This window comes from Oncorhynchus clarkii, chromosome 16, assembly GCF_045791955.1.
Source record: "Oncorhynchus clarkii lewisi isolate Uvic-CL-2024 chromosome 16, UVic_Ocla_1.0, whole genome shotgun sequence".
Lineage (NCBI taxonomy): Eukaryota > Metazoa > Chordata > Actinopteri > Salmoniformes > Salmonidae > Oncorhynchus > Oncorhynchus clarkii.
Window position 1 is genome coordinate 74,407,904 of NC_092162.1, and position 18,846 is coordinate 74,426,749.

The 18,846-nt window shown below is 47.8% G+C and overlaps 1 protein-coding gene across 1 annotated transcript in view; it reads right to left on the reverse strand.

Moving 5' to 3' along the window:
• Positions 1–9,306, reverse strand: part of LOC139369014 (ubiquitin-like modifier-activating enzyme 1) — a 72,658-nt gene extending 63,352 nt beyond the window's left edge. The window contains exon 1 of the transcript XR_011627027.1: positions 9,135–9,306. The gene's annotated coding sequence lies outside the window, so the exon portion shown is untranslated. The remainder of the gene's footprint in view (positions 1–9,134) is intronic.
• Between the last annotated feature and the right edge of the window lie 9,540 nt (positions 9,307–18,846).

An 18,846-nucleotide genomic window follows, 5' to 3' on the forward strand; every position in this document is an offset into this window, starting at 1 on the left:
CCCACATATCTCCACTCATCTCCCACTCATCTCCCACTCATCTCCACCTATCTCCCACATATCTCCATTCATCTCCCACTCATCTCCCACACATCTCCCACACATCTCCCACTCATCTCCCACTCATCTCCCACTCATCTCCCACACATCTCCCACACATCTCCCACTCATCTCCCACTCATCTCCCACCTATCTCCCACATATCTCCATTCATCTCCCACACATCTCCCACACATCTCCCACTCATCTCCCACACATCTCCCACTCATCTCCCACTCATCTCCCACACATCTCCCACACATCTCCCACTCATCTCCCACTCATCTCCCACCTATCTCCCACATATCTCCATATATCTCCATATATCTCCCACACATCTCCCACTCATCTCCCACTCATCTCCCACTCATCTCCCACACATCTCCCACACATCTCCCACTCATCTCCCACACATCTCCAAAAATCTCCCACTCATCTCCCACTCATCTCCCACTCATCTCCACCTATCTCCCACATATCTCCATTCATCTCCCACACATCTCCCACTCATCTCCCACTCATCTCCCACTCATCTCCCACTCATCTCCCACTCATCTCCCACTCATCTCCCACTCATCTCCCACTCATCTCCCACTCATCTCCACACATCTCCCACACATGCAGGTGATTTTAAAAACACACAGACACGTTGAAGTGTCATCCCGATCCTGGCTGATATGTTGATTTTTAAAAACTTTATTGATCAAATATTTTAAAACTGCATAAATAAATGACATTAAACAGAAATTAAATTAATTTTAATTACTTTTATCATTTTCCAGAACTTTTCCAGGCCTGGGGGAAAAAACGTCAAACTCCATGACTTTTCCAGGGTTTTTAAATGACCCTGCATTTCTGTTGGGTTTTACGTTATAGTAAATAGGCTTAAATAGGTCCATATTACGTCACACCCCGCAAGAAACAATTCTGGCATGACTTCGGCATTCTTTGAAATTCTGATCGGTTTTATGGAATAACTAATACAATAGAAATATTAGGTGTTACTTTGGGACTTTTAATCCAGGACCTGTATAAATGGACAGTGTCAGAGTTCAGAGACTCCTGTCACCCAAGTTATACTGTTTTCTCTGCTACCGCACAGCAAGCTGTACCGGGGCACCAAGTCTAGGACCAAAAGGCTCCTCAACAGCTTCTACTCCAAAGCCATTAGACTACTGAACAAGTCATAAAAACCACCACCGGACAATTTACATTGACCCCCCCCCCCCTCCTCTTGTAAAATGCTGCTACTCTTGTTTGTTTATTATCTATGCATAGTCACTTCACTCCCACCTACATGTACAGATTACCTCAACTAGCCTGTACCCCCGCACACTGACTCGGTACCGGTGCCCCCTGTATATAGCCTCCACATTGACTCTGTACTGGTACCCCCTGTATATAGCCTCCACATTGACTCTGTACCAGTACCCCCTGTATATAGCCTCCACATTGACTCTGTACCGGTACCCCCTGTATATAGCCTCCACACTGACTCTGTACCGATGCCCCCTGTATATAGCCTCCACATTGACTCTGTACCGGTACCCCCTGTATATAGCCTCCACATTGACTCTGTACTGGTACCCCCCCTGTATATAGCCTCCACATTGACTCTGTACCGGTACCCCCTGTATATAGCCTCCACACTGACTCTGTACCGATGCCCCCTGTATATAGCCTCCACATTGACTCTGTACCGGTACCCCCTGTATATAGCCTCCACACTGACTCTGTACCGGTACCCCCTGTATATAGCCTCCACATTGACTCTGTACTGGTACCCCCTGTATATAGCCTCCACATTGACTCTGTACCAGTACCCCCTGTATATAGCCTCCACATTGACTCTGTACCGGTACCCCCTGTATATAGCCTCCACACTGACTCTGTACCGATGCCCCCTGTATATAGCCTCCACATTGACTCTGTACCGGTACCCCCTGTATATAGCCTCCACATTGACTCTGTACTGGTACCCCCCCTGTATATAGCCTCCACATTGACTCTGTACCGGTACCCCCTGTATATAGCCTCCACACTGACTCTGTACCGATGCCCCCTGTATATAGCCTCCACATTGACTCTGTACCGGTACCCCCTGTATTAAGCCTCCACACTGACTCTGTACCAGTACCCCCTGTATATAGCCTCCACACTGACTCAGTACCGGTACCCCCTGTATATACCCTCCACATTGACTCTGTACCAGTACCCCCTGTATATAGCCTCCACACTGACTCTGTACCAGTACCCCCTGTATATAGTCTCCACATTAACTCAGTACCGGTACACCCTGTATATAGCCTCCACACTGACTCGGTACCGTAACACCCTGTATATAGCCTCCACATTGACTCTGTACAGGTACCCCCTGTATATAGCCTCCACACTGACTCGGTACCAGTACCCCCTGTATATAGCCTCCACATTGACTCTGTACCGGTACCCCCTGTATATAGCCTCCACACTGACTCGGTACCGGTGCCCCCTGTATACAGCCTCCACACTGACTCGGTACCAGTACCCCCTGTATATAGCCTCCACACTGACTCTGTACCGTAACACCCTGTATATAGCCTCCACACTGACTCGGTACCGGTGCCCCTGTATACAGCCTCCACATTGACTCGGTACCAGTACCCCCTGTATATAGCCTCCACACTGACTCTGTACTGGTACCCCCTGTATATAGCCTCCACACTGACTCTGTACTGGTACCCCCTGTATATAGCCTCCACATTGACTCTGTACTGGTACCCCCTGTATATAGCCTCCACATTGACTCTGTACCGGTACCCCCTGTATATAGCCTCCACATTGACTCTGTACCAGTACCCCCTGTATATAGCCTCCACATTGACTCTGTACCAGTACCCCCTGTATATAGCCTCCACATTGACTCTGTACCCCCTGTATATAGCCTCCACATTGACTCTGTACCAGTACCCCCTGTATATAGCCTCCACATTGACTCTGTACCGGTACCCCCTGTATATAGCCTCCACATTGACTCTGTACCGGTACCCCCTGTATATAGCCTCCACATTGACTCTGTACCGGTACCCCCTGTATATAGCCTCCACATTGACTCTGTACCGTAACACCCTGTATATAGCCTCCACATTGACTCTGTACCGGTACCCCCTGTATATAGCCTCCACATTGACTCTGTACCGGTACCCCCTGTATATAGCCTCCACATTGACTCTGTACCGGTACCCCCTGTATATAGTCTCCACATTGACTCTGTACCGGTACCCCCTGTATATAGCCTCCACATTGACTCTGTACCGTAACACCCTGTATATAGCCTCCACATTGACTCTGTACCGGTACCCCCTATATATAGCCTCCACATTGACTCGGTACCGGTGCCCCCTGTATACAGCCTCCACATTGACTCTGTACCGGTGCCCCCTGTATATAGCCTCCACATTGACTCGGTACCGGTGCCCCCTGTATATAGCCTCCACATTGACTCTGTACCGGTGCCCCCAGTATATAGCCTCCACATTGACTCTGTACCGGTGCCCCCTGTATATAGCCTCCACACTGACTCTGTACCGATGCCCCCTGTATATAGCCTCCACATTGACTCTGTACCGGTACCCCCTGTATATAGTCTCCACATTGACTCTGTACCGGTACCCCTGTATATAGCCTCCACATTGACTCTGTACCGGTACCCCCTGTATATAGCCTCCACACTGACTCGGTACCGGTGCCCCCTGTATATAGCCTCCACACTGACTCGGTACCGGTGCCCCCTGTATATAGCCTCCACACTGACTCGGTACCGGTACCCCCTGTATATAGCCTCCACACTGACTCTGTACCGGTACCCCCTGTATTAAGCCTCCACACTGACTCTGTACCAGTACCCCCTGTATATAGCCTCCACACTGACTCAGTACCGGTACCCCCTGTATATACCCTCCACATTGACTCTGTACCAGTACCCCCTGTATATAGCCTCCACACTGACTCTGTACCAGTACCCCCTGTATATAGTCTCCACATTAACTCAGTACCGGTGCCCCCTGTATATAGCCTCCACACTGACTCTGTACCGATGCCCCCTGTATATAGCCTCCACATTGACTCTGTACCGGTACCCCCTGTATATAGTCTCCACATTGACTCTGTACCGGTACCCCTGTATATAGCCTCCACATTGACTCTGTACCGGTACCCCCTGTATATAGCCTCCACACTGACTCGGTACCGGTGCCCCCTGTATATAGCCTCCACACTGACTCGGTACCGGTGCCCCCTGTATATAGCCTCCACACTGACTCGGTACCGGTACCCCCTGTATATAGCCTCCACACTGACTCTGTACCGGTACCCCCTGTATTAAGCCTCCACACTGACTCTGTACCAGTACCCCCTGTATATAGCCTCCACACTGACTCAGTACCGGTACCCCCTGTATATACCCTCCACATTGACTCTGTACCAGTACCCCCTGTATATAGCCTCCACACTGACTCTGTACCAGTACCCCCTGTATATAGTCTCCACATTAACTCAGTACCGGTACACCCTGTATATAGCCTCCACACTGACTCGGTACCGTAACACCCTGTATATAGCCTCCACATTGACTCTGTACAGGTACCCCCTGTATATAGCCTCCACACTGACTCGGTACCGGTGCCCCCTGTATACAGCCTCCACACTGACTCGGTACCAGTACCCCCTGTATATAGCCTCCACACTGACTCTGTACCGTAACACCCTGTATATAGCCTCCACACTGACTCGGTACCGGTGCCCCTGTATACAGCCTCCACATTGACTCGGTACCAGTACCCCCTGTATATAGCCTCCACACTGACTCTGTACTGGTACCCCCTGTATATAGCCTCCACACTGACTCTGTACTGGTACCCCCTGTATATAGCCTCCACATTGACTCTGTACTGGTACCCCCTGTATATAGCCTCCACATTGACTCTGTACCGGTACCCCCTGTATATAGCCTCCACATTGACTCTGTACCAGTACCCCCTGTATATAGCCTCCACATTGACTCTGTACCAGTACCCCCTGTATATAGCCTCCACATTGACTCTGTACCGGTACCCCCTGTATATAGCCTCCACATTGACTCTGTACCAGTACCCCCTGTATATAGCCTCCACATTGACTCTGTACCAGTACCCCCTGTATATAGCCTCCACATTGACTCTGTACCGGTACCCCCTGTATATAGCCTCCACATTGACTCTGTACCGGTACCCCCTGTATATAGCCTCCACATTGACTCTGTACCGGTACCCCCTGTATATAGCCTCCACATTGACTCTGTACCGTAACACCCTGTATATAGCCTCCACATTGACTCTGTACCGGTACCCCCTGTATATAGCCTCCACATTGACTCTGTACCGGTCCCCCCTGTATATAGCCTCCACATTGACTCTGTACCGGTACCCCCTGTATATAGTCTCCACATTGACTCTGTACCGGTACCCCCTGTATATAGCCTCCACATTGACTCTGTACCGTAACACCCTGTATATAGCCTCCACATTGACTCTGTACCGGTACCCCCTGTATATAGCCTCCACATTGACTCGGTACCGGTGCCCCCTGTATACAGCCTCCACATTGACTCTGTACCGGTGCCCCCTGTATATAGCCTCCACATTGACTCGGTACCGGTGCCCCCTGTATATAGCCTCCACATTGACTCTGTACCGGTGCCCCCAGTATATAGCCTCCACATTGACTCTGTACCGGTGCCCCCTGTATATAGCCTCCACATTGACTCGGTACCGGTGCCCCCTGTATATAGCCTCCACATTGACTCTGTACTGGTACCCCCTGTATATAGCCTCCACATTGACTCTGTACTGGTGCCCCCTGTATATAGCCTCCACATTGACTCTGTACCGGTACCCCCTGTATATAGCCTCCACATTGACTCTGTACTGGTACCCCCTGTATATAGCCTCCACACTGACTCTGTTGGTTCAGGGTCAGTCAGTCACTGTTGGTTCAGGGTCAGTCAGTCACTGTTGGTTCAGGGTCAGTCAGTCACTGTTGGTTCAGGGTCAGTCAGTCACTGTTGGTTCAGGGTCAGTCAGTCACTGTTGGTTCAGGGTCAGTCAGTCACTGTTGGTTCAGGGTCAGTCAGTCACTGTTGGTTCAGGGTCAGTCAGTCACTGTTGGTTCAGGGTCAGTCAGTCACTGTTGGTTCAGGGTCAGTCAGTCACTGTTGGTTCAGGGTCAGTCAGTCACTGTTGGTTAAGGGTCAGTCAGTCACTGTTGGTTCAGGGTCAGTCAGTCACTGTTGGTTCAGGGTCAGTCAGTCACTGTTGGTTCAGGGTCAGTCAGTCACTGTTGGTTCAGGGTCAGTCAGTCACTGTTGGTTAAGGGTCAGTCAGTCACTGTTGGTTCAGGGTCAGTCAGTCACTGTTGGTTCAGGGTCAGTCAGTTACTGTTGGTTCAGGGTCAGTCAGTCACTGTTGGTTCAGGGTCAGTCAGTCACTGTTGGTTCAGGGTCAGTCAGTCACTGTTGGTTCAGGGTCAGTCAGTCACTGTTGGTTCAGGGTCAGTCAGTCACTGTTGGTTCAGGGTCAGTCAGTCACTGTTGGTTCAGGGTCAGTCAGTCACTGTTGGTTCAGGGTCAGTCAGTCACTGTTGGTTCAGGGTCAGTCAGTCACTGTTGGTTCAGGGTCAGTCAGTCACTGTTGGTTCAGGGTCAGTCAGTCACTGTTGGTTCAGGGTCAGTCAGTCACTGTTGGTTCAGGGTCAGTCAGTCACTGTTGGTTCAGGGTCAGTCAGTCACTGTTGGTTCAGGGTCAGTCAGTCACTGTTGGTTCAGGGTCAGTCAGTCACTGTTGGTTCAGGGTCAGTCAGTCACTGTTGGTTCAGGGTCAGTCAGTCACTGTTGGTTCAGGGTCAGTCAGTCACTGTTGGTTCAGGGTCAGTCAGTCACTGTTGGTTCAGGGTCAGTCAGTCACTGTTGGTTCAGGGTCAGTCAGTCACTGTTGGTTCAGGGTCAGTCAGTCACTGTTGGTTCAGGGTCAGTCAGTCACTGTTGGTTCAGGGTCAGTCAGTCACTGTTGGTTCAGGGTCAGTCAGTCACTGTTGGTTCAGGGTCAGTCAGTCACTGTTGGTTCAGGGTCAGTCAGTCACTGTTGGTTCAGGGTCAGTCAGTCACTGTTGGATCAGGGTCAGTCAGTCACTGTTGGTTCAGGGTCAGTCAGTCACTGTTGGTTCAGGGTCAGTCAGTCACTGTTGGTTCAGGGTCAGTCAGTCACTGTTGGTTCAGGGTCAGTCAGTCACTGTTGGTTCAGGGTCAGTCAGTCACTGTTGGTTCAGGGTCAGTCAGTCACTGTTGGTTCAGGGTCAGTCAGTCACTGTTGGTTCAGGGTCAGCATTTCACTGTTGTTTCAGGGTCAGCATTTCACAGTAAAGTCTACACTTGTTGTATTCTGGGCATGTGGCAAATAAAGTTAGATTTGATGCGTATACGAATGCAAACCCATATGTTCAATGTGGTTACATTTAAGATACCTATCCTTTAAACATCCTGAGAGATCTGGCTCCTTCCATCTGTGGTATGGGTGCAGTGATGTGCTTGCTTGTTAAAATGTTAAAGATCACATCACTAGGTCAAAAACAACCCGAGACTGAACTTAGCTGTCTAATCCACTTTTTTCCCTACATGCTCCCACAAATAATACAAACTATAGCATGCTGGAATAGATGGCTCACAAGTGAATGATATGGGACTGCTCTGCCACATATTGGGGTTAGGTGGGGGGGGGGGGGGGGGGGGGGGGGGGGGGGGGGTCAGCATTCTTGGGAGAATTGAAGCGAATGAGTGTTGGGGGAGGGGGTGGTTGGCAAATCACAAAGGCCCAAGTGGGCCGCTTTTCTCGGGTGCAGAGGAAGAGAGGCCTGGGGGGTGCGGAGGAAAGAGAGTCCTGGGGGGGTGCAGAGGAAGAGAGGGGGGGGGGGGGGGGTGCAGAGGAAGAGAGGCCTAGGGGGGGGGGGGGGGGGGGGTGCAGAGGAAAAGAGGCCTGGGGGGGTGCAGAGGAAGAGAGGCCTGGGGGGGTGCAGAGGAAGAGAGGCCCGGGGGGGTGCAGAGGAAGAGAGTCCTGGGGGGGTGCAGAGGAAGAGAGTCCTGGGGGGGTGCAGAGGAAGAGAGGCCTGGGGGGGTGCAGAGGAAGAGAGGCCTGGGGGGGTGCAGAGGAAGAGAGGCCTGGGGGGGTGCAGAGGAAGAGAGTCCTGGGGGGGTGCAGAGGAAGAGAGGCCTGGGGGGGTGCAGAGGAAGAGAGGCCTGGGGGGGTGCAGAGGAAGAGAGGCATGGGGAGGGGTGGGGGGTTCGGATCTCTTGTCGTAGCAAGAAAGTGGAAATGGATTCTCTTCTGCATGAGTACAACATATTCTTCGTGCACATGGGACACCTGTTAAAATGTTCCCCCCTCCTTTCTTTTGTCGTTGCCATGCGAGTTGGTTTACAAGCGTTATTAATGACATGGGTAGTTTAGCTAACGCTGCTCCTGGATCCATGATCTTTACAAAAGCCGAGGACGCAGTTCAACTAGCCAAGCATGCTAGGTGGCTAGCTGACTAGTTGGTTAGGTGGCTAGCTGACTAGGTGGCTAGTTGACTAGGTGGCTAGCTGGCTAGTTGGTTAGGTGGCTAGCTGACTAGGTGGCTAGTTGGTTAGGTGGCTAGCTGGTTAGGTGGCTAGCTGACTAGGTGGCTAGCTGGTTAGGTGGCTAGCTGACTAGGTGGCTAGCTGACTAGGTGGCTAGCTGGTTAGGTGGCTAGCTGACTAGCTTGACTGAATCCGTTAGCTTATGCAAAACGACGTTACAGTAAGAGTTAGAGCTAACTAATTAGCTAACGTTAGGGACGTTATTAACCCAGCTTGTTATACAGATAATAATAAAAATGGGCTGTCCGTTATCTATCAAGTAGAACATGTGTCGATATTTTCTCGATGTTAATTTAGGCTAAAGTTGTTAGCAAGTAGCTAGTTAAAGCAACTTATGGGGGGAGAACTCGACCTTTTCAGTAGCCATCTACAGTAGTTAACATTGGCGATATAAGTATGCAGGACTCACCACATCCGATATTACTCGGGGCCTGGTCCGTAGTATATATATTTATATATATTTTTTTCAAATACAAGACAAAAAAAAAACGCTTATACTACCCAACTTCAAAACTAATCTTAACGTTATTGTCCGTTATTCATCAGTCGAAGGATGGACTGAATTTTCACACTGCTGGACGGTTACCGGCTGGGTATTCCCAGCACCGCTTGCAGCCAGCACCTATTTCTTCTTCGATGAGGTTTAACGGCGACGGGTATCCAATACATGTTGCATTTACCGCCACCTACTGGACTGGGGTATACTTTGCTTAAAAACAACAAAAACAAAAACATTCTCCACTATTTAAATCTATCTGGGGCCTGTTGCACAAAACTAGGATAAGGGATTAAGCCAGGATATCTTGGTGATCCTGGCTCAATTGATCCGTAATCCGGTTGCACTAAAGATGGATAGGGGGCAGGAGGATATGTTATGGTATAAATTACCATGGAGATTTATTCTGTGGAGCTAGCCTGCTCCAGACCAGGCTAAATTCCAGGATCTATTTAATCTCATCCCTAATGTCAGTCAGCAGTCACCACAAATGGAAACCAATAGTTATTTCACTGCTCACTATACATTGTTATCACATATAACTAGACCCACTGTTATTTAAACATTTGTGATCATTAATTTCAATGATTTTGGATAAAAAATGATTTTTAGATGATGTTGCTATCATTAGATAATTTACAGTTTCCCATAGACTATAAGGCTATATATAAAATGCTAGAATATTAGGGCCACAGAGGGGAAAAAAACACAAGTCATAATATTGTAACCAGTTGTTTTAAAGGAGGACAGTTGTTAAAATGACAGATGTGGGGCATTTCGTGAAATTGTACTTCAGTATGGTTTCATAAACAAAGACATGCTGATGTGCCAGAATATTAAGTATCACATTGTCATAAGTATCAAAACTGTAAAAACAATATGTAGCTTTTCTGCAGAAAGAACCAGCCTCATAAATTTATGACTTTATCCTTTTTCTTCAGTGTGGCCCTAGTACTCTGTCATATAAACAAATACACATTCCATATGAATATAAAAACACAATGTGTAACATTATGTTCCTTTATTGAATAAGGACAAAACAAAGCAGGTAAACCATCAGCTCCTTTCAAAACTGAAGTCACAGTGACTCTACAAGATGGAAAGCACAGAATCTAAGCATATTATACAAAATGATACATATACAGACCTTTGAATGTGTATAACACACCCTGCATGTCTGCACACTAAAATAAATGCAGGACAAATCCATACACATCAACTGAACAGACAAATGAATGGATGCAGTAGCCTCCCTGCAGCCTTGTATTACACACAGTATACCGCACAAACATCATAAGAGGCCAAATTCGTCAAAAAACGAACCCAAAAAAACCCAAATTCCTCTGCCACCGCAGGACATATTTAACCAAAATTGAAAGCACACATACTAACTAAAATAATTCAACACATATTGGTCCCTCAGCAGCCGACCACTGTCGTCATCAGGGAAGATTGCCGGATTGTCCCAGTCCATGGCTGGTGGCACTCTGGGGGCCCTCTCCTTCCTCAAATCAAATCAAATCAAATTTTATTTGTCACATACACATGGTTAGCAGATGTTAATGCGAGTGTAGCGAAATGCTTGTGCTTCTAGTTCCGACAATGCAGTAATAACAAGTAATCTAACTAACAATTCCAAAACTACTGTCTTGTACACAGTGTAAGGGGATAAAGAATATGTACATAAGGATATATGAATGAGTGATGGTACAGAGCAGCATAGGCAAGATACAGTAGATGGTATCGGGTACAGTATGTACAAATGAGATGAGTATGTAAACAAAGTGGCATAGTATAGTATAAAGTGGCTAGTGATACATGTATTACATAAGGATACCGTCGATGATATAGAGTACAGTATATACGTATGCGTATGAGATGAATAATGTAGGGTAAGTAACATTTATATAAGGTAGCATTGTTTAAAGTGGCTAGTGATATATTTACATCATTTCCCATCAATTCCCATTATTAAAGTGGCTGGAGTTGAGTCAGTGTCAGTGTGTTGGCAGCAGCCACTCAGTGTTAGTGGTGGCTGTTTAACAGTCTGATGGCCTTGAGATAGAAGCTGTTTTTCAGTCTCTCGGTCCCAGCTTTGATGCACCTGTACTGACCTCGCCTTCTGGATGATAGCGGGGTGAACAGGCAGTGGCTCGGGTGGTTGATGTCCTTGATGATCTTTATGGCCTTCCTGTGACATCGGGTGGTGTAGGTGTCCTGGAGGGCAGGTAGTTTGCCCCCGGTGATGCGTTGTGCAGACCTCACTACCCTCTGGAGAGCCTTACGGTTGAGGGCGGAGCAGTTGCCGTACCAGGCGGTGATACAGCCCGCCAGGATGCTCTCGATTGTGCATCTGTAGAAGTTTGTGAGTGCTTTTGGTGACAAGCCGAATTTCTTCAGCCTCCTGAGGTTGAAGAGGCGCTGCTGCGCCTTCTTCACAATGCTGTCTGTGTGAGTGGACCAATTCAGTTTGTCTGTGATGTGTATGCCGAGGAACTTAAAACTTGCTACCCTCTCCACTACTGTTCCATCGATGTGGATAGGGGGGTGTTCCCTCTGCTGTTTCCTGAAGTCCACAATCATCTCCTTAGTTTTGTTGACGTTGAGTGTGAGGTTGTTTTCCTGACACCACACTCCGAGGGCCCTCACCTCCTCCCTGTAGGCCGTCTCATCGTTGTTGGTAATCAAGCCTACCACTGTTGTGTCGTCCGCAAACTTGATGATTGAGTTGGAGGCGTGCGTGGCCACGCAGTCGTGGGTGAACAGGGAGTACAGGAGAGGGCTCAGAACGCAACCTTGTGGGGCCCCAGTGTTGAGGATCAGCGGGGAGGAGATGTTGTTGCCTACCCTCACCACCTGGGGGCGGCCCGTCAGGAAGTCCAGTACCCAGTTGCACAGGGCGGGGTCGAGACCCAGGGTCTCGAGCTTGATGACGAGCTTGGAGGGTACTATGGTGTTGAATGCCGAGCTGTAGTCGATGAACAGCATTCTCACATAGGTATTCCTCTTGTCCAGATGGGTTAGGGCAGTGTGCAGTGTGGTTGAGATTGCATCGTCTGTGGACCTATTTGGGCGGTAAGCAAATTGGAGTGGGTCTAGGGTGTCAGGTAGGGTGGAGGTGATATGGTCCTTGACTAGTCTCTCAAAGCACTTCATGATGACGGATGTGAGTGCTACGGGGCGGTAGTCATTTAGCTCAGTTACCTTAGCTTTCTTGGGAACAGGAACAATGGTGGCCCTCTTGAAGCATGTGGGAACAGCAGACTGGTATAGGGATTGATTGAATATGTCCGTAAACACACCGGCCAGCTGGTCTGCGCATGCTCTGAGGGCGCGGCTGGGGATGCCATCTGGGCCTGCAGCCTTGCGAGGGTTAACACGTTTAAATGTCTTACTCACCTCGGCTGCAGTGAAGGAGAGACCGCATGTTTTCGTTGCAGGCCGTGTCAGTGGCACTGTATTGTCCTCAAAGCGGGCAAAAAAGTTATTTAGTCTGCCTGGGAGCAAGACATCCTGGTCCGTGACTGGGCTGGGTTTCTTCCTGTAGTCCGTGATTGACTGTAGACCCTGCCACATGCCTCTTGTGTCTGAGCCGTTGAATTGAGATTCTACTTTGTCTCTGTACTGGCGCTTAGCTTGTTTGATAGCCTTGCGGAGGGAATAGCTGCACTGTTTGTATTCGGTCATGTTACCAGACACCTTGCCCTGATTAAAAGCAGTGGTTCGCGCTTTCAGTTTCACACGAATGCTGCCATCAATCCACGGTTTCTGGTTAGGGAATGTTTTAATCGTTGCTATGGGAACGACATCTTCAACGCACGTTCTAATGAACTCGCACACCGAATCAGCGTATTCGTCAATGTTGTTATCTGACGCAATACGAAACATCTCCCAGTCCACGTGATGGAAGCAGTCTTGGAGTGTGGAGTCAGCTTGGTCGGACCAGCGTTGGACAGACCTCAGCGTGGGAGCCTCTTGTTTTAGTTTCTGTCTGTAGGCAGGGATCAACAAAATGGAGTCGTGGTCAGCTTTTCCGAAAGGGGGGCGGGGCAGGGCCTTATATGCGTCGCGGAAGTTAGAGTAACAATGGTCCAAGGTCTTTCCTCCCCTGGTTGCGCAATCGATATGCTGATAAAATTTGGGGAGTCTTGTTTTCAGATTAGCCTTGTTAAAATCCCCAGCTACAATGAATGCAGCCTCTGGATAAATTGTTTCCAGTTTGCAGAGAGTTAAATAAAGTTCGTTCAGAGCCATCGATGTGTCTGCTTGGGGGGGGATATATACGGCTGTGATTATAATCGAAGAGAATTCTCTTGGTAGATAATGCGGTCTACATTTGATTGTGAGGAATTCTAAATCAGGTGAACAGAAGGATTTGAGTTCCTGTATGTTTCTTTCATCGCACCATGTCACATTAGTCATAGGGCATACGCCCCCGCCCCTCTTTTTACCAGAAAGATGTTTTTTCCTGTCTGCGCGATGCGTGGAGAAACCTGTTGGCTGCACCGCTTCGGATTGCGTCTCTCCAGTAAGCCACGTTTCCGTGAAGCAAAGAACGTTACAGTCTCTGATGTCCCTCTGGAATGCTACCCTTGCTCGGATTTCATCAACCTTGTTGTCAAGAGACTGGACATTGGCAAGAAGAATGCTAGGGAGTGGTGCGCGCTGTGCCCGTCTCCGGAGTCTGACCAGAAGACCGCCTCGTTTCCCTCTCTTTCGGAGTCGTTTTTTTGGGTCGCTGCATAGGATCCACTCCGTTGTCCTGTTGTCCAGGCAGGCCACATTGTGAAGGACAGCACAAGCCACAGTAATATCACATGCCCTAACAGGGCTGACCCTTAATTTGTGAAGGCAGTGAAAGCGTGCCTTCAGGAGGCCAAAGGTCATTTCAACTCTGGCCCTGGTCCTGGCATGGGCATGGTTGTAGGCCTGCTGTGCTTCCTGGGGGTCTGTGAAAGGTCTGTGAAAGGTGTCAGGAGAAAAGGCTGGCAGCCATACCCCCTGTCTCCCAGCAACACACCAGAGAATTCACCTGTCAACACAAAATCTCATCATTACTACCTCATAAACACAGTGATATTCTTGACACAGCCATGATGGTTATAAATAGGGGTTGTGTGGCTTACCTTGTGATAGGCACTGATAGATTTCAGAGGCCCGAAAGATTCTGGAGTCATGGACTGAGCCAGGCCATTTTGCCACAACATTGCTGATCACACAGTCAGCATTGCAGACCATCTGAAATCATAAGATGAGGAATATTACACCAATCAATGCACATCACTGGCAATGCAGAGTGTTCGTCAATGGACAATATCAAAAAGTTATGTTCACCTGAACATTAATGCTGTGAAAGGATTTCCTATTCACAAAATCGGCCTCATGGGCACCTGAGGGGGCTTTTATCCTTATGTGTGTGCAGTCCACTGCACCAATGACATTGGGGAAACCTGTCACACAAAGTAATGAGTATCCTACTATGTGTTAACAGTTGTCCTGTAATTTGTAGATCCTCTTACCTGCAATCCTATAGAACTCCTCTTTGATGTCACAGAGTCTTCTGTGGCCAGGGAAGGAGATGAAGACATCTGCTAATGCTTTGATAGCCAGACACACACTCCTTATTGTGCGGCAAATTGTGGCCTTGTTCAGCTGTTCTGCATCCCCCACTGAGTACAGGAAGGCTCCACTAGCAAAAAAGCGCAAGGCCACACAAACCATTTGCTCCACACTCAGTGCATGGCTCCGTGCAGTGCGGTGCTTAATCCTGGGACCCAGTAGTCTGCATAGATACCTGATGCCATCTGCAGAAAACCTGTATCTTTCATATAGATGGTCATCAGGGAAGGCCAGTGGGTCCAACCGGTCCCTGAAGACCCTTTCTCACCTGAAGGCTCTCCTCAGCACAAGTGCTTCTTCATCCACCACATCTCGCACGAATGGGCATGCCATTGTCAGAGCAGAAAGGAACACACAATTTTGGGCCTTCATATAGGCTAGTGGCCACACCTGGTGCTGGGGGGGGTGGGCAAAAGAGGGCGATGCCTTATAACGATGACTTGGTTGTACTGATTGCTGGGAAAATAAAAAAAACCTTAGAAAGATGCCACCGTCCTGTGTGCTCACAATAAGAGCTCATATGTCATGGCTCACTTGACTTTACGAGAATATACCTAATTTTTATTTTGAGCTGTGTCATCTTCTTGGAGCTGGGGGAGGAAAGAAAAATAATGATTAATACATTTGTGTTACAGTTAGCATACAGTGTACATTGAAGGCATATCTCACCTCCCTCTCAAGTTTTTTTATTTCAAGGTCCAGTTTCCTAATTGTCCTCTTTTTTATTTCGAACTCCAGTGCAAGATTTTCCATCTTTTTCTTCTTGTACTGAATGTCTATGTCTGCCAGTTCTATTTGGCACCGGAGGTGGTTGCCATACAACTTTCTGATAGCTTGTGAGCTCTGTGAACACAATACAATTAGCGCAGCTGGAATTTGGCAGGATGTGGTGTCCTTTTATTAATACGCACTATGTTGCCAGGCTGGTATAGCATCTGGGTCCTGTAAAAGAAATTAGATTTTTTGATTTTGATGAGGACTCCTCACCATTGTAGAGTAAATAGTACTTTCACAGTCTTAACATGATACCTCATGCCTTCTGGAATCCAGAGAGATGGTCTCCTCCTCATCATCGTCTCCATCATGTGCTGTTGCTGCTGCACTGGGGCCTTCACCCTATCACATTTAATCGGATTCATATTGAAGCTAGTAGACAAGACATGCCAGGCCTACAGTATGCCTTTGATGGAGTACTCACTGGATCAGCATCGTCTGGTGCTTGTGCTGGTGGCTCTAACAGGAACACAGTGCTGCCAGACACTGCAAGGCAATAGGTAAACCAAAGTCAGACAGTCCAAATTGATTCAATATGAATGTGGTTGTATCCCATGTAGAGATGGAAGGACATACCTTGAATGAAGCGGGTGGCATCTTGGGAGGAACCTATGCTCGTCTCTTTCCCCCCAGGGATCCCCTCTAAGACGGGCCTGCCTTTATTTAGCTCCAAGGCCATGTCCTCTGCTGGGGTAAGGTCAGCCTTTGGTGACCCACCACCCGTGCCTTGTCTGTGGGTATTCTTTTTCACTGCTAAAACAGTACAGACAATGTGTGAGCAGGCACCTTCTGGGTACAATATATGCTTGTGCTTTGTTAAATATTAGTCAGGGACCATACCATTCTGCAGAATGTTCTTGTATTTGATTTTGACCTGCTGCCATGTCCGTTTTGGCCCGTTCATGTTTAATCTACACACACACACACACACACACACACACACTTAATGGAGTCACACTGCAAAAAATTACTTGGTATTTTTGTCTTGTTTTCAGTAAAAATATCAAAATTTTTATCATAGCTTTATACAGTGTGATGGAGTTACTTTACACAATTTCACTCATATCTGCAGTGCATTTCAATAAAAAAAATTAACCGTTTCATAATTACAGTACAACTGCATTTTTGGAGATGTGAATTAAATATTTGAATTGTAATTGTGATGTTTCAGCGGAGCGGTGAGTGTGTAATTGTGCACTACTTACGCATTCAGGCGGTCTGCAATACTTTGCCACGCTTTTTCTCTTTGCTTTATCACTGTGGCGGTGTTGCCTTTCTTCTTAATTATATATTTTACCTCCTCGTATGCCTCCATGAGGATTTGTGCTTCCGACGGGGAAAAGTACGCGGCTCTAGTTGCCATGGTAAATCAGTTAATCTGTGATCTGTGGCGGGGTCTATTTGAGTGAGCCGTGAGCGCGCACCTATCCAGGATTGGTTTCACCTGGCTTAATGAATCCGTGTCTGCTCATCCTGGCTTGGTCTTTGTGCAACCAATTAAGCCTGGACGCACATGTTTTGGCTTCATTGAGCTCAGCTGAGTCATTTATCCCGGATGTCTTAATTCTACTTTTGTGCAACAGGCCCCAGGTCCTACCTCAGGCCAACAGACTGAAAGGATGGGACACCATCACTGAACACACCCTGTAACTCTTCTCACTTCAAGTCTCGCACACACAAATACCTCTCTGCAGCTGCCACCACAACTTCAATTTTCTGCGACTTACATTGCATCCCTGCAGTACAGTTGATAACCATTGCAATAAATGTAAAAAATCTAATCTTACTGAAACATACAGTACCAGTCAAAAGTTTGGACACACCTACCAATTCAAGGGTTGTTCTTTTTTATTTATTTTTTATTTTTTACTATTTTCTACATTTTAGAATAATCAAAACAATGAAATAACACATATGGAATCATATAGTAAGCAAAAAAGTATTTCAAAAATCTAAATACATTTTAGATTTTTCAAAGTAGCCACCCTTTGCCTTGATGACACCTTTGCACACTCTTGGCATTCTCTCAACCAGCTTCAAGAGGAATGCTTTTCCAACAGTCTTGAAGGAGTTCCCACATATGCTGAGCACTTGTTGGCTGCTTTTCCCTCACTCAAACCATCCCATCTCAATTGTGTTGAGGTCTGGTGATTGGGCTACAATCTGAGGTGCAGTATTTTGCCGATTTCTGAAGCTGGTAACTCTAATGAACTGATCCTGTCTCCACTATTATGAATTCTGAGGCTGGTAACTCTAATGAACTTTTAACACAGTTTTGACCACTCTCAGCCTCATCTCTGGTTAAGAAGTTACCCACCTGCTCTGGACACTATGGACAGTCTTTATTATCAACTTGTACCACATTAAAGGATCCCTAATGATTAGTTTGAGCTGTGACAGAGGAGGTGACAGAGGACAACCTTGCCAATCTACTATGCTTGATGAGCACCAACAAAGCAACTGGGTTGGACAACCTTCCTGCAAGATTCATAAAGGATAGTGCTCGTGTCACTGCAAAAATTATAACGCATATTATAAACCTTTCTATTAGCAGTGGTCAATTCCCCAAGGATCCCAAAACAGCCTGGTTTCACTCCACAAGAAGAGCAGTAAAACAAATGTCGGAAACTACAGGCCCGTGTCAAACCTCAGAACCTCATCCAAAGTTGTTGAGAGATGAGTTTGTAATCAACTTGAGGGATACCTTCTGGAGAACAAACTTATTATGAACTCCTGTCTGGCTCTGTGAACTCCTGTCTGGCTCTGTGAACTCCAGTCTGGCTCTGTGAACTCCAGTCTGGCTCTGTGAACTCCAGTCTGGCTCTGTGAACTCCAGTCTGGCTCTGTGAACTCCAGTCTGGCTCTGTGAACTCCAGTCTGGCTCTATAAACTCCAGTCTGGCTCTGTGAACTCCAGTCTGGCTCTATGAACTCAAGTCTGGCTCTATGTTTGGGGGTGTCCTCGGATGGGGCCACAGTGTCTCCTGACCCCTCCTGTCTCAGCCTCCAGTATTTATGCTGCAGTAGTTTATGTGTCGGGGGGCTAGGGTCAGTTTGTTATATCTGGAGTACTTCTCCTGTCCTATTCGGTGTCCTGTGTGAATTTAAGTATGCTCTCTCTAATTCTCTCCTTCTCTCGGAGGACCTGAGCCCTAGGACCATGCCTCAGGACTACCTGACATGACGACTCCTTACTGTCCCCAGTCCACCTGGCCGTGCTGCTGCTCCAGTTT